At 39.7% G+C, this 16,889-nt stretch overlaps 1 long non-coding RNA gene and 1 pseudogene across 2 annotated transcripts in view; one reads left to right on the top strand and one right to left on the bottom strand.

Moving 5' to 3' along the window:
* Positions 1-882: 882 nt before the first annotated feature.
* The window catches only part of LOC140620998 (uncharacterized), a 28,008-nt gene continuing 12,001 nt past the window's right edge, over positions 883-16,889 (bottom strand). The window contains exons 3-6 of one of the 2 annotated variants that reach the window (XR_012020733.1): positions 10,678-10,763; positions 10,145-10,229; positions 1,866-2,018; positions 883-1,636 (exon numbers count right to left, since the gene is read on the bottom strand). This is a non-coding gene — a long non-coding RNA (uncharacterized lncRNA). Of the gene's footprint in view, positions 1,637-1,865; positions 2,627-10,144; positions 10,230-10,677; positions 10,764-16,889 lie in introns of both variants that reach the window. The other variant, XR_012020732.1, reaches the window with a different exon arrangement.
* Positions 12,416-12,787, top strand: LOC140620488 (small ribosomal subunit protein eS25-like; annotated as a pseudogene).

Genomic DNA, 16,889 nt, shown 5'->3' on the forward strand with positions numbered 1-16,889 from the left:
CCAGGGCGCGATCCTGGAGACCCGGGATGGAATCCCACGTCGGGCTCCCGGTGCATGGAGCCTGCTTCTCCCTCTGCCTATGTCTCTACCTCTCTCTCTCTGTGTGTGTGTGTGGCTATCATAAAAAAAAAAGAGGGCCAATAACAAATCTACTACGACTATAAAAAGGCAATTTAATGATTTCATTGAGGACCAAATGAGAAGAGACAGCAATTGCCTTAGGAAGGACTTAGGTCTAAAAGTTATTGGATCCTGGAATTAATTTTTAGAAAGTGGTGGAATCCTCTCTGGAGATATTTAAGGAGAGAACAGGCTGCTCTGCTTTCAGATTGCTTGAAGGTAATTCATTCATTCATTCAACATGTATTTAATGAGTGCCTGTGTTATGCTAGAAATGGTCTATGGACAGGGATACAGTTGTAAAGAAAACAGAGACCAACTCATGTCATGGAACTTCTATTACAGAGGTGGAGGAGGAGATAGATAATGGACAAATGGCAAAATAATTTCAGATGATACATGCTATGACACAAGGTAATTAATAGGAAATTACCAGAAGCCTATTTATTTATTAAGATTTATTTATTTATTTATTATTTATTTATTTATTTATTTATTTATTTATTTATTTTAGAGAGAGAGAATGCATATGCACACTCATGCACACAAGTGGGGAAAGAGCAGAGGGAGAGGAAGAGAGAGAGAATCTCAAGCAGGCTCCCTGCTGAGCACAGAGCTCTACTTGGAGCTCTATCCCAGGACTCTGACATCACAATCTCGGCTGAAATCAAGAGTTGGATACTTAACTGACGGAGCCACCCAGGTGCCCCAAAAGGCATATTTGGATGGTGTGGTCATAGAAGGCATTTCAGAGAAGGCGATTTATGAAATGAGATCTGAAAGATAAGAAGGGGCCATCTGGCATAAATCAGGGAAGAGCATTCCAGTGAAAGAGTTAGGAACAGGTTAGGCAGGTGTACAGAGCACAAGGAAGACCTGTATGGTTGAACCATAGTAAGCAAAAAGGGCAGAATAGTTTGAGATGAGGTCATAGAGGTAGAAAAAACTAAATCAGAAAGGGCTTTCAAAGTGATTGGATTTTATTTGAAGGGCAATGGGAAGTCAGGGAAGTATCATGTATGGCTTATATTGAAGGAAAATGTATTCTGGTTGTTGTGTGAAAAATGGACTCAAGGGGTGTAGAATAGAAGCAGAGAGAACAATTTAGGAGGCTACTGTGGTAGTCCAGGTGAGAGATGATGGGGTTTGACCAAGGATGGTCCAGCGGACATAAAGAGAAACGGACAGATCAGAAGACTTTTTCTCAGTACTTTGGTTCCATGATTTTTCCAAAGGAGTTGTATTTCTATTATTTCCAAAAGAAAAATAATGCAGACATGCAAGACGTATATGAACATTTTACTTTTATTGCCTGTGATTTCACAATGGTATGTACTCTTACATTGTTTGGGGATAGGAAAGGCCTTCTTTGAAATGAAAGCACTGATAAAATCGGTGTCACAGTAGTGTTATGGAATGATCTCAATGGAGATGTATTGTCTGTTTTGTACATTTAAAATGGCTCTTTTCCTCTTGCCAGTTGCCTGAAATCACACCATGCTTATTGGATATGAAGCTAAAAAGAGAAGTTATGATACATTATGCAGAACCTGGTATGATAGGCTAAGGACAACATTTTATTTTGTAGGGGGAGTCACTGAAGTTTTGTTTTGTTTTGCTTTTTTGAACAGAGGAATAATATGACTAAAAACTTTTATAAAAATGTTCATTTGGGTAAAAAAAATGTTTCTGGGGAGAGATCCTAAAGATAGGAGAATCACTTATAAAACCCTTGCAATTATTACCTTGGAAAGGAAGAGACTGATGAGATGAGAAACATCTTGGAGGCTGACTCAATCAACTGAATTTACAGGTGGAACTGATTGGAGTAAGCGGACTAGAAGTTGTCAGAGATTGTTCATTGGTTCTGAGATTTTTGCATCTGAATGATGAGGATGCTGTTAAGAGAAAGAGTACAAAAAAGGAGATAGTTTGGGGCAAGAGGAAAGAGAATAGATCTATTTCACAAAAATGTGAATGTGATTAACACTACTAAGCTATATCCTTAAAAATAGTTAAGATGGGGGCATCTGGGTGGCTCAAGTTGGTGGAGTGTCTGCCTTTGGCTCAGGTCATGATCCCAGGGTCCTGGGAATGAGCTGTGTATCAGGCTCCCTGCTCAGTAGTGAGCCTGCTTCTCCCTCTCCCTTTGTCCCCCCCCCCCCACTCTACTTGTGCTCTCTTGTGAGTATGCTCTCTCTATCTCAAATAAATAAATCTTTTTTTTTAAAGTTAAGATAGTAAATATTGTGTTATATATTTTTTACCACAATAAAAAAATGAAAATAAGATAAAGTTTAAAATAAAGGCAAGCTATTCTGTGTCAGCAACAGCAATCTGCTAAAGGACATGCTGTAGGGGGATCCCTGGGTGGCTCAGAGGTTTGGCGCCTGCCTTTAGCCCAGGGGCGGTCCTGGAGTCCTGAGATCGAGTCCTGGGATCGAGTCCCGCGTCGGGCTCCCGGCATGGAGCCTGTGTCTCTGCCTCTCTCTTTCTCGCTCTGTGTCTATCATGAATAAATAAATAAATAAATAAATCTTTTAAAAAATAAAAAAGGAAATAAAGGAAATGCTGTAAAAGGCAAAACTATGGAGACGAGTATACGTGATTGCTAGAGGTTGGTGGGAAGGAGGGGAGGGATGAACAGGTGGAGCACAGAGATTTGGGGGCCGGTGAAACTACTCTGCACAATGCCATAATGATAAACACGTATCATTATATGTTTGTGCAAATCCATAGACTATTCAGCACCTAGAATAAACCCTAATGTAAACTATGGACTTCAGGTGATTTTGATGTGTCAGTGTAGGCTCTTGATTGTAACAAATGTACCACTCTGCTGGGAGATGTTGATAATGGGAGGAGCTGCGCATGTGTGGGGACAGGGGTATATGGAAATTTTCTGTATTTTGCTTGTAATTTTGCTGTGAACCTAAAACTGCTCTGGAAAAATAAAGTATTTTTGAAAAAAATTCATTCAAAAAAGCTAGATGACATCCTATTCTGGTATTAGAAGTAGGCATGGGCAGAGGTGGACTTCCCATGCTAAATTAGAGCTTCCCATGCTAAGTTAGAGCCCAGTTCAACTGCCATGTTTTTGTAAAATTTTCAGAAGAGAAGGCTTTTTTGTACTTTTTTTCTTAAAGAGGGCTCCCCACATTGCATAAGGACCCATAAAATCTGGATGGAAGAGATCCTGACCCATTTTACTCTTCAGACCTGAGTGTTCATTTTTATAATTAGCTGAAGGATACCTTCTCTAGAAAAGGGGGTTTGCATTCTAATTAGTGAAACAACTTCAATAACATTAAACAAACATTTACTCTTTTTTAGTTTAAGCTAAAACGTTAAGAATTTCTAAACATTTATGCTCCCAATATACTTGGAGTCTCTCCCAATTATAAGAGTGTGGTTATCTCGTTATCCCTACATTGAATGTTCTTATTTTACCTTTGGTATGTGTCACTTTCTCTTTTATGTTTATTTCTTTTTTTTTAATTAATTAATTTTTAAAAGTAGGTTCCATACCCAGCATGAAACCCAGTGCTGGCTTGAACTCCTGACCCTGAGATCAAGACCTGAGCTGAGATCAAGAGTCAGGCACTTAACTGACCGAACCACCCAATCAGATGCCCTGATTTTTTTTGGGGGGGGGGTTAATTTCCCTCCTTTTCAACTTTTCTTTATATTAAGGCATCATCGGTGGTATTTTTTGCTGTGATGTTCCTGGTTGTTTAATCTTTGTGGAATTTTTCTTTTATTTCTAATTCTTCCACGGGTTTTATCACTTTATTTCTGAGTTTTTCTGTTTTTGGTTTCTATTATTCTTTTATGTCTTATATTATTTTTAAATGGTTTTCTTTTGTTTTGAAGTGGAGTTTAACAGTTGTAGTCTTTCTGGTGTGCTTACATTATCTGTAGAAATGTTATTCTGCTTCTTATTTTCCTTTCCAAGGGAATACCTTCTTTTATTAGATTTAACCTTGATACTTTCCTGTTATTAATTTTTTTAAAGGTTGATTTATTTATTTTTAGAAATAGAATGTGTGCATGGGGCATTTGAGCTGGGGGAAGGGCAGAGGAAGAGAGAATCTCAAGCAGACTCCATGCTGAGCAAGGAGCCCGATGGGGGCTCAATCTCATAACCATGAGACCGGAGACCATGACCTGAGCTGAAATCAAGAGTCAGATGCCTAACCAACTGAACGACCCAGGTGCCCCTCTCTTGTTTATTTTTATGTGCTGTTTGATTTCCTAAAATTTTAGGAGATACAAGTATAGTTTAAAAGTATGGTGGCTTGCTGACTGCAGCTTCCTGACATCATTCCCTCCCCCAGTTGGTCTGGACCTTCCCTTCCTTGAGTCTGTTATCCTAGTCTTGCTTAAATTTTATTCTACCCTCAGAAGTTTTTCTAAGTGTGTGGCCATGTCTTGGAATGGAAACCTGGTTGGTCAGTTAGATTGCTCTAACCACTTCAGATTTTACTTTGGGTCCCATGCACTCATCCACTAATAGGATTAGGCCAAATTCTCAATTCAATCTCCTGTTCTCAAATTGACTCACCTCCCTTTCCTCTTGGCTATTTTGGGGTTTTCCATTTTGGGGTGTCTATCAGATGTCTTGGTGCTTTCTCACACAGATGCTGAAATTATGCAAATATTGTGACTATTGTTAATTTGCTCTCCCCTGCTTGGCTTTCATGGAGGTACCTTGTCACCTAGCTTTGCAAAATGTAGTCCATGGATTTTGGTTTTGCCTTCTGTTGCTCTCAGTTTTTATGTGGGGATTTAGCGAGATTAAATAACTATGTTGTCATCACTGCTACTTATCTAATATCTATATTTGATTTTTGAGAAGATGTACAAAATGAGACATTCCAATTATTTTTTTAAAAATTTAGAGATATATAAAATAAAAAGAGAATGCTCTCCCCCAGTCCCATTCTCTGGAGGTATTTACTGTTACGAGGTATATATCCTTCCAAACATTTTTCTCTCCCTTCACCATATGTTTATATGTATTTCCCCCCACTGCTTTACAGTCTACATTTTTAAAAAATATTTTATTTATTTACTCATGAGAGATACAGAGAGAGAAAGGCAGAGACACAGGCAGAGGGAGAAGCAGGCTCCATGCAGGGAGCCCGATGTGGGACTCAATCCTGGGTCTCCAGGATCACACCCTGGGCCAAAGGCAGGTGCTAAACCGCTGAGCCACCCAGGGATCCCCTACAGTCTACATTTTTATTGCAATTTGGTTTTTCCACTTAATGATATGTTGGAGACATCTTTAAGAACTAATAGAGTCTGATCGTTTTGTTATTGATCACCATTACCAGGTGGATAGTTCTCTCAGGAAGGATACAAACTGCTTTTGGTTGCCTTGAAAATAAACATTTAAGGAGTGTTAAGATCTATCACAAAGTAATTGATAGTACCTGTCTGTAGTTTGACAAAGCTGGGCGCTCAGGGCCCCAGGGTGAATGCCCCCTCCATGAGCTTTTACTGCTTTTCTCTAAGAAAATTCTGTTTGGTCGAATAGTCTAGGCTAGAGTAATCCTCTGAGCTGGACTTCCTCAATGCTATTTTTTTTTTTTTTTCTCTAACTGGGTATGAGCTTTAGTGGGCCAAAGAAGAAGGAGGCTATTGAGTCCACTTGTGAAATAATATGCATGGCGACCAGAGTAATCACAGAGTGAGGCTCTGGGCCCAACACTACCACCACTCAAGTATCATTGAGCAAGTCCTTTCACTTTTCTGTGCTTCAAGACAGATTTTCTCTATCTAGAAAATTATTTCAGTTAGTGCATTATAATTTAATTTCTAAAAAGAAAGAAACTCGTACTTTCCAATTCTGTTGGGTCAGCATCACACCTTTTTACCCTACACTCTGCCTCTTCAAACATGTGTGCGATCTCCATGGTCTCTGAGAGCTTTTCAATTTGTAGTGGGACTAAGTAATTCTTAGGCCCCCCGCCTGTTTTATTGAGATATAATTGATATAAACATTGTTTACATTTAAGGCACACCATGTGATTTGATTTGTGATTATTTTTCCTTTTGAGAATATTTGTCCTTAATTTGCATTTAAAATCAGTTTATTTAAATATTTTAGTTACAAGTTCTAAATGGTGAAGACAGAGTAGATGCTGCAGGCACTCAGTATCAGTTCCCAAACCCCGCTCCCTGAGGACTTGCTTCTCTGCTCAAGATCCAAACCAGCACTAAGTGGCTCCTGGTGTCAAGTGGCCACAGCCTCAGGCCTGGATGCTGCTAGATACAAAGCAATGTAGCCCAGCAGCTTTCGTGACAAGCTGTGTATATTTAAACTTGCTCCAGGCAATTCTAATGATTGTACCTGGACCCAAGGGGCAATACCAACTCAGAGGTGTGTTAGCATCTTGGGACTGATTTCCACCACAGTCCATCCTCCCTGAGACCTGTATTCTGCAGAGGAAGCGCTAAGGCCCCACTCCCGAAGGGCTATATATATATATATATATATATATATATATATACACATATATCTTGTCATGTGAGCTAGGGGTTAAAGTGAAGACCCCTGTGCTCCACATCAGGATCCTGCCGAGTAGCCTAGGAAACTGCACTTTTTATATATGCTCCTGATTATCCTATTGCTCACCAAAGTCTGAAAACTCATGCTCAGGTAAGTTCCATCTATATCATTCTAACAGCTAGAGAGAAGGGGGCGAAGGGAATTAGAGGGGCACCTGGGTGGCTCAGTCGGTTGAGCATCTGTCTTTGGCTCAGGTTGTGATCCTGGGGTCCTGGAATTGAGCCCCACGTTGGGCTCCCTGCTCTTTAGGGAGCCTGCTTCTCCCTTTCCCTCTGCCACTCCCTCTGCTTGTGCTTGCTCTCTCTCTGTCAAATAAATGAGTAAAATCTTTTTTTAAAAAATATTATTTATTTATTTATTAGAGAGAGAGATAGAGAGAGAGAGAGAGAGAGAGAGAGAAGCAGGCTCCATGCTGGGAGCCTGACGTGGGACTTGATCCTGGGTTTCCAGGATCACACCCTGGGCTGAAGGCGGCGCTAAACCTCTAAGCCACTGGGGCTGCCCTAAATTAGTAAAATCTTAGGAAGAAAGGAAGAAAGGAAGGAAGGAAGGAAGGAAGGAAGGAAGGAAGGAAGGAAGGAAGAAAGAAAGAAAGAAAGAAAGAAAGAAAGAAAGAAAGAAAGAAAGAAAGAAAGAAAGAAAGAAGAAAGAAAGAAAGAAAGAAAGAAAGAAAGAAAGAAAGAAAGAAAGAAAGAAAGAAGAAAGAAAAGGAATTAGGATAGATGAATATAGTTATTGTGTCTACCTGTGCCAGTTCTGGGGTGGGAAGCACACTTTCCCTACTGTACTTTCTTCACAGGTTCTTAGAGACAAGGCCAGCAGTTCTCTTTAAAACAGCGCTTTGGGATGTGGAAAAACCATGAACATGGAGAGTCATTAGATGACACAGGTGCTTAAGACAAGTTCTAGAGATCAAGGTGGCAGGTTACTGCTACTATTAATAAATTATATTTATTAAATACCATGTACCAGGCAGGTTGCTAAGGACTTTAATCTCATTGGAATTTTATAACAGATGTCAGAGGCAGGTATGACCACCTCCTATTATAAATAAAGGTTCAGAAAGGTTAGATTACCTTTTTAAATGTCCCATCATTGATGACTTGTTAAATGAGGAATCAAACTCAGTTCTGAATGATGCCAAAAATAGCCAGATCGCCCCTGTTCCCTAACTGGGATGATTGGTACATAAAAGGAAGACAGTGGGGGGCTGGTGCTAGGGAACTATGAATCTGCGGAGTCAGAGTTTTTGCCAAAATTGGGCAAGAGAAAATGCCAAACAGAGGTCTGCTTAGTAAGCGTCTAAAAGATACAGATGAGTTTACTCATTAAACAGTGCTCTTATTTCTTAGAGAAATCACTGGCATGGAATAGATTCTCACCATTTGCTGTTATTGAACTGAAAAATAGAAGTGCTATTTGCAGAGTCCTGCAAGAACTGATTCCTCTTAGACTATTTTTTCTCTTCCAAATTTTGTGTAGACGAACCACCACTGATCTTCAGGAGAGCTTTTTAAAGACAGATGACTGGACCCTTCCTCAAATTTATGAGTCAGAGTTTCTCTGGGTAGGATTGAATCTGGGAATTGGAATCTTTTAAAGTGTTCCCCCTGGTGATTCTGTTGGGCAGCCAGCTTTGAGAACTATTGAATTAAATGATCCAAAATGAGATACTCGGGTTAGGGAATGACTTTCTTTACTGCAATGGATCTTATTTGAGGTGCTAGGGAAGTTCTGTCTGGCAGAAAGAACTGGCTTCCTTTCTTAACCTCTCCCACTTCCTAATCCCTTGTGCCCCCACCCTGTACTTTCTCTTCCCTGTCCCCGGATTTTTCTACCCTAAACTAGCTGGAAAGTGACACTGAGAACAGCAGCGCCACATGGTGGAGAAAAATAATCTAGTGCTACAAAAAGTGCAGGTCGCTGTCGTAAAAAAAAAAAAAAAAAAAAAAAAAAAAAAAAAAAATCGCTAGGGCTGCAATTGCCACTTTGTCCTGCAGAGTGCACCACTTCCTTATGTTTTTAGGTGAGGAAGTTTCTTTCCCTTACCTGTGGGTGGATCTCAGTAAACATCCCCTAGAAGGCATGGAGTGGAACATCCTTGCCAGATCAGAAATCAAAACCCTCCATGCTGTGAAACTAGAATAAACTTGGGAGACACTCAGTGCACAGGCATGCACAGGCCTTCTGCTGAGGTTAAAAGTCAACCTCAATGACAGTCTTGGTAGGGATGAGACTATGGTAATCCCCAAGTCAATGTGTGACTTTATAAGAACTGTCTGGGTGCCTGAGCGGCTCAGTCGGTTGAGCATCTGTCTTCCACTCAGGTCATGATCCCAGGGTCCTGGGATGGAGCCCCATGTCAGGCTCCCTGCTCAGAGGAGAACCTGCTTCTCCCTCTGCCCCTCCCCCTACTCGTGCTCTTTCTTTCTCTCTCTCTCAAATAAATAAATAAAATATTTTAAAAATATATAAGAACATGTATATGTGGGGTAGTACCTGATATAAGATATGTCTCGTAGTTATATTTTAAAATGGTACATATAAGTCAGGCATTAATAGATCAAGCCTCTTGTTAGGTGATATTTCCACCCAATGACACATGGGTTTATATTGGTGGAACAGGTTGGATCACTGATCATGCATCTTTTGACTGATTCTTACCAGGCTAAGTCTCTTTCTGTCTGTCTCTTTCTTTCACACACATACACTCACATTTTTCTGATACTTATATTCAGACATGTTTTTCCAAGGCTTAGTCATGTTTAGTGACATCTAGCTACATTAATACCATAAGAAAAAGATGTGCTAAAGTTTATATAAATCCACCAGTCTACCTGATTGCATTACCTGCTTGTTTTCTAATAGCTGTACATAGGCTACAGAGTTCAGAGGTAACTCTAGAAGTCTTCAGACCTCTGCAGATTTGCATAAGATTTCCTGGTAGATGGTGGCATGACTTTGTTTCTCTATGACTGAGTCTTCAGCCTCTAGGTTTTCTCAACCAAGGGTTTCTAAAGTTATCCTGGTAGCCAGGATAGCATGGCTTAGTGTAACGGTTTCCTCATAGTTTTGTTTGCTCTGACAGTTTGCTGTCTTCCTACCTAGAATGTAAGCCTTTGACTGCAGGCTCAAAGCCTAGATCTCTGATATCCCTCAAATTCTCGCTTCACACATTGTTAGACGTGCTCTACTTGCTCAATATAAATGTTTAGGTTGGATGATGAGGAAAGGTGTGTTGACAGAGCAAGAAGTAAAGGAGAACCAGGAGAAAGAGAGAAAGAGAAAAGTAATGTTTCTAAAAGACTGACTTAACTGGCCAGTGAAAGGAAGTAGTTGAGGAAAAGAAAAATGGAAATAAAGAGGAAATTAGAGTCTAGTTGTTGATTTTTTTTTAAGTGAAAATGGGATTATAAATGATAGTAATTTATACTATACTATACATACCATGAGAAGATGTTCATGGTCAGTATAGGGAGAAGTAAGACTTCCTCACCAGTTGAAGACCACGTGGAACGGTACAAGGAATATCCTGTAAAAGAAAGTTGTAATTTCCAGGATGGGTTCAGATTGGTGGATGAGTCTGCAGATTTAATAGGCCACATTTAAAATTCTTCCTGAATGTTACAATCAAATATTGAATACCAAAATCATTTTAATCTTGCTTTATTATTTTGTAAAGTTGAGCCGGTTTAGGGCGCCTGGGTGGCTCAGTTGGTTAAGGGGCCAACTCTTGATTTCAGCTCAGGTCATGATCTCAGGGTCCTGGGATGGAGCCCCGGGTCATCTGGCTCCCCATCAGTGGGGAGTCTTCTTGTCCCTCTGCCCCTCTCCCTGCTAGTGCTCTCTCTCTCTTTCAAATAAATAAAATCTTAAAAACAAAAACAAAAAACAGTTGAGCTAGGTTAGTGTCCACTAAGATTTGAAAGATTTCTGCTTTTGCTTTAGCTTCTTAAATATAGCGAATGAAAGAGAAATACCTTGGGGCACTTGGCTGGGTCAGTCAGTACAGCAAATAATTCTGGATCTTAGGGTCTTGAGTTCAAGCCCAATGTTGGGCATAAAGCTTAAAAAAAGAAAAGAAAAGAAAAACAGACAGCCTCAAATGACAAGTAGTCTTGCTGACACTCTCACCCGTGAATTACATTTTCCAGAGAACCTTATTCTATTTTAATACTTAATAGATATTTGGAATTTAGAAAGCATTAAGATTTATCAAAATATCAGCATACTTGGAAAATTGTTGCTTTATTTCTTTTTTTTTTCCTTGCTTTTTAATTGCATGTATACCTTATAGAGTACATCTGGAGTGTTCTAAAGCAAAACTCAGAATTTTATTACTTTATTCATATCTATTTCTTGTTTAAATAATTGTTTTTTTCTGTCTCTGAAGTGATTATTTTGGTAGCTTTTTATATTGTTTGAGGGAAGAGTGATCCATTGATTTTAGTGGTATAAATGTGAAGACTGAGATCTGAATCAGTGATTTGGTCACAGTTGTAAAGAAAAATAAATAAGTCTAAAACCAGTAAAATCTTAGAATACAGAATACAGGGTAATTGGGTTTCTGATTAACTATGGGTTGATGAAAAGACACTTTTTTGTTTGAAATATCTCTAAATTGCCTCGGGGTATTTTCTTGCTTTAATAAGTAGTCTAATGAACATAATTAAATCTTCTCTTACTGATTCAGCATCCTGCAATACCTCAGGATCATTACTCTGAACATAATTTATAATTCTATACTGAATTGTAGCTACAGAAGGAATAAAAGTTTAAGATGACTCCCGGATATTGCTATACTTGAAAAAAATAAATCTCTATGAGCTGTGCAAATCACTGTATGTCCATTCACCTTATGTAAGTAAATCCATGTTACCTGTTGCAAAATAATAGACTATTCAATCCAGAGGAGACTTTTGAGATTATGAAATTCGATGCCATTATTTAAGAAATGAGAAAGCTAAGACCCAGAAAATAGCAAAGAGGATTAGTACAGCTAGACTACAATCAATGTCACTTGATTGCAAATCCAGTGGCCCTTTGACTTCACCATTCAAACGATTTGTGATTCCTGTCATTTGATTCCCTTGCTCCTAAAAGTGCAGAGTCCAGTCTCAAAATTGGTTATTTAGGAGTTTTGGTTAAATGAATGCAAGCTCCACTAACATGGTAGCTCCTTAGGGGCAGAGAATTTTGTCTGTTTTGTTCACTTATGTATTCTCAACATCTCGAACAACAGTACCTGTCCCTGAGAAGGCCTTCGATAAATGTTTGAAGGATTAAAGAATGAAATGAAATTGCAATGTTTATTCTACAGAAGATAACTTGATTTCAAATTCTTTCTTCATCTACTCAGCATCACTAAGACTGGTGGTAGGAAGCTTACAGATTAATTACTGAGTTATAATGCGAAAATGAAAGGAAAAGATAAATATTGTCAAATTGTCATGGTATGACATTGTAAACTTTTGTCTCACTTTGTTTCTCAGTTTTAAACAGCCAGCATGGGAGAAGTAAGTAGCCAGATGTTAAATTGTAAAAACACTTTTCAGATAGTCAAATTAGTTAACAAAGTAGAAGACATCACAACTCAGCTCTGCAAAGCTGTTTGTTAAATGGGAATTCTATATTATAATTCAACACATCTCTCAAGACAAACAAAGCCATCCCAACTAGAGAGAAGAGTCCTTTTCCCTCCAGCATCTTAGTGAGGCCATGGGGGGTAGCAGCTGCTCTCTCTTCACCATGCAGCCCAAGAAGAAGAGAGATGCCAGAAAGTCAGCCAAGAAAGACAAAGACCTAGTGAACAAATCCGGGGGGAAGGCCAAAAAGAAATGGCCTAAAAGCAAAGTTCTTGTTTGACAAAGCGACATATGACAAATTTTGCAAGGAAGTTCCCAACTCTAAGCTTATAAGCCTGGCTGTTGTCTCAGAGATGGGAGATTCATGGTCCCCCAGCCACGGCAGCCCTTCAGAAGCTCTTTAGTAAAAGGACTTCTTAAACTGGTTTCAAAGCACAGACTTCCAGTCATTTATGCCAGAAACACCAAACCTGGAGATATCCTAGCTCCTGGTGAAGAGGCATGAACAGATCCCATACCAACTGCACATTTTGAAAAAGAAAACTTTATTTTGTTTTTAAAAAGGAACTAGGGGGATCCCTGGGTGGTGCAGCGGTTTAGCGCCTGCCTTTGGCCCAGGGCGCGATCCTGGAGACCCGGGATCGAATCCCACGTCGGGCTCCCGGTGCATGGAGCCTGCTTCTCCCTCTGCCTGTGTCTCTGCCTCTCTCTCTCTCTCTCTGTGACTATCATAAATAAATAAAAATTAAAAAAATAAAAATAAAAAAGGAACTAGGGAAAAGAGAACATTCATGGACACCAAATCCTGTGCTTATTAACAGATCTGCCCTTGACTCTCAAAATTGGTGGTATGCTTAAATCTTCTGATAAGTGCGTCAGTGTAAGTGTATTAAGAAATACCTCAGAAACGAATCCAAGAATGAACGAATTGCAAAAGCCCTCTACTTAAGGACCGGTTTAAAATTTAACAGTGTAAACAGTGTAAGGTTATTTGAATACACAGGTGTATTTAGACTTGGAGTTATGGTTTCATTAATACAAAATCAGAAGATGTACATAGCTACAAAAATAGATCCAGGTATTATCACCTTTATATTCTAGAAAATGCTTTAGGTTACCAGAAATCTTCGAATTTCTTTTCGAAAAGTCACTTGATTGGATTTATACCATAAGTTCCTTAAAGTTGAGGATCAATTATAATTCACAATTGTAGCTGCAGCCCTTGGCACAATGGTGAAAAACAAAAGAAACTCAAGTCTTTGTCAAATGAATGAATATTAGGGACAGACTTAATTAAGGGCCCTTTTCTAAATTGTAATGAGAGATGGAAGCAATAATAGAAAGGAGTTTATGGTATCTAGAAACACTTAACTGGAGAAAAAGAGAGAGGTGAAAATAAAAGGAAATGTAGACTTGTCTTTTTGAAACTCCCACCTTGGGTATTTTGGAGTTTGCTTCTAAGCCCCTTAATCCTCATTATCACTAGTGAGCCCTGGGGACAGAGCTTGGGAAGAAACACATACACACAAAAACACATTTGCCATTACCAAAGTACATTGAAAGGACAGCTTTCCTATAACTTCTTTATTCCCAATTTTGCCTAATTTCTGAATTAGCACTCCTATTAATGTCTTATATATGCCATAGATATGTTGCTTTCGTTAGAAATTTGACTTCCTGAACTTTCTGCACTCAGATTTCTTTTCTTTTTCTTCTTCTTCTTTTTTTTTTTTTTTTAGGATTTATTTATTTGAGTGTGTGTGTGTGTGTGAGTAACTATGTGAGAGAGTGGGGGGAGGAGCAGAGGGAGAGGGAGAGACTCTCCAGCAGACTCCACACTGAGCACAGACCCCCGGCACCAGCAGATCCCATGACTCTGAGATCATGACCTGAGCTGAAATCAAGAGTTGGCCGCTTAACCAACTGAGCCACTCAGGCGCCCCTCTGCACTCAAATTCTATTCATATCAATTTAAACCTCTTCCGAACAAGAAGTTCTATGGTAGGAGAGATTACAAGGTGGCAAAACAACTGGATGTGGAGAACACAGGGAAGAGGAGACTCTTCCTGACCCCTTAAGCTGGGAAGCGATGGCCTTTAGGGAGCAGAGAACTGAGAGCTGGCTCAGGCAGTCGGTGGACTGCACACTCTCCCAACTAAAGTGCATTAGGATTCAAGGTCACTTGGGGTCTGCCGAGATCAGGGCTGTGGTGAGGGTCTGTTTTTTTCTTTTTTTTCTTTTTAATATTTTATTTATTTATTCATGAGAGACACAGAGAGAGAGAGAGACAGACAGACAGAGACAGAGACACAAGGCAGAGGGAGAAGCAGGCTCCACGCAGGGAGCCCGATGTGGGACTCGATCTCGGGTCCCCAGGATCACACCCGGGGCCGAAGGCAGTGCCAAACCGCTGAGCCACCAGGGCTGTCCAAGGGTCTGGTTTTCTGTACTTAAGGATTGGAAAGCTGTTTTTCATGCCAACTTTTCATGACCTTATAATCCTAGAAATTTCAAAATTGGAGGCAGAATGTCATTTATCTTTCCATTTTTCTAGTTAGCAATTGGACCGAATGTATAACCCTCTAGTAATAAATGACACTTTAGGTTAATATTTAATTTATAAGCCCTTAGGAAAGGAAATGTCACCTTGTATTTCTATCATTGACTTTGTTTTAAGCATTTCACACAAATGGTTTTATTAGTCCTGTTAACATCCTTATAACTAGATAAAGGGCAAGAATGATGATACACAACAAATCAAATCCCTGGGCCAGAAGTTAGCCAAATTTTAATTTCAGTTTCTCAGCTAAAAGAGATTTTGCTGTTGCTGTTTTTTAAATGTTTCATGCTCTCCATTAGATAGCTTCTTTGCAGAAAAGAAGTTGAAAAGCTTAGAGAAATGTCCTAAAGTTTCTCAATAGAACTTTATCTTGCTATTTGAGTGAGGGCCTTAGTGAAATCTCTGTGAGAGGTGGAGTTCCATTGGCTAACCAAGTCCTGACAGTAAATCCCTTGACATTCTTTGAAGGTGAGGATTAGGGCTGACCTCAGGCAAAATGATGAAATTTGTTATCTATCCCATTCCCCTCCCACTTGTAGGCACTCACTCTGGAGACCTCCTTGTTCCCCTGAACCACCATGTGATTGCCTCATCAGGGACCTGAGTCCACTCATGTTCCACACTCCTTTCTTAAAAATTCAGGTTCTTCATTTTATCCTCTCTGGAGCATAATTGTTTTTGAAAGATGACAACTAATCAGATAAATGTATTATGGCTCTGGTTGTGTTGGCTAAATCCATTCCCCGCCCCCCCCCATTTCCACTTAAATCACTCTGGCTTTTGTCTACCACTCTACTAAAGCTGGTTACCAAGTGCCTCCCGTGTTTGAGTTCTCAGAGGCATCAGAGACTCTTGACTCTTCCTTCTTTCTTAGATGTTCTTCCCCTAACCCTGAGACTCCATTTTCTTCTGAATTCCCTCCTACCTCCAGGCACCAGAACACTCTGGCTATTCCTCAATCTCCTTTGTTGGCTGCTCCTCCTCTGCAGAGCCCTTAAATATTACTGTCCACAGTGTTCTCCTCTGGTCTCTTTTCTTATTCCAAACTTGCTAACTAGGCTATCTCCTATACTCTGGCTTTGACTGCTTTCCCTACACTCATGACTCCTATATATGTCCAGCCCGTCTCTCCCTCCTGAGGTTTAGACTTCTATTTCCAAATGCTTAGAGGACAGTTCTCCTTGAATGTTTTACAGGTGCCTGAAACTCGGCAGAGCCAAAGCTCATTCTCTAAACTTCTTCGTCCTCCATGTCCCTAACTCAGTGAATGATACCACCAGAAACCCATTTGCTCATAAGTAAAAATATAATTTAACAAATAAACAGCTTTTAAATACGGTTATGTGCCACATACTATGTAGACCATGCATACAAGGGAATAAGACATTCAGTATGATTGGTCCCTGTCCTTGGGTTGCTTCTAATCCAGTGAGGAAGGCAGATATTAAATAAACAATTGCACAAATAACTAGTCATAATCATTATGAACACCACCATGGGAAAGACAAAGAGTCATCTTTGACTCTTCCTTCCTTAAACATTGTATCACTCATCAATTCTATCTATCCTACCAGTTCCAACTATTAAATATCTCTTCAGTTTGCCTTCCTTTCTCTGTGCCACCACCACTAAACTGTCTTTCTTAGGCTACTGAAATAGCTTCTGAACAGGTTTCTTGTGTATATCCTTATGCCCAGAATCTACTCACTACACTATATCCACAGTGGTCTTTTGAACATGCAAATCTTCATGTCTTTCCCTGTTTAAAGCCCTTCAATGGAATAGTCTATATGTCTTACCAAGGCCCTCTATGCCTACTCCTTCCTTATAAATTTACCTTATCTCTGGCCAAGCTTCCTCCTTGCTCTCTACTCTACCTTTTTGACCATTAACACATTTCTTTCACTCTGCATAGAGCATTCTGCTGTCCCTTCTCCCACTAACGTTTCATTTAAATAGTTCCTGTTTTCTTCAGGTTGCCAGAAAGTTTATCCAGATTAGCTCTTCACATTGTGCCCTCTCCAAGGTCCCTGTGGTTTCTGGTTTT

The sequence above is a fragment of the Canis lupus genome, chromosome 29, assembly GCF_048164855.1.
Source record: "Canis lupus baileyi chromosome 29, mCanLup2.hap1, whole genome shotgun sequence".
Taxonomy (NCBI): Eukaryota; Metazoa; Chordata; class Mammalia; order Carnivora; family Canidae; genus Canis; species Canis lupus.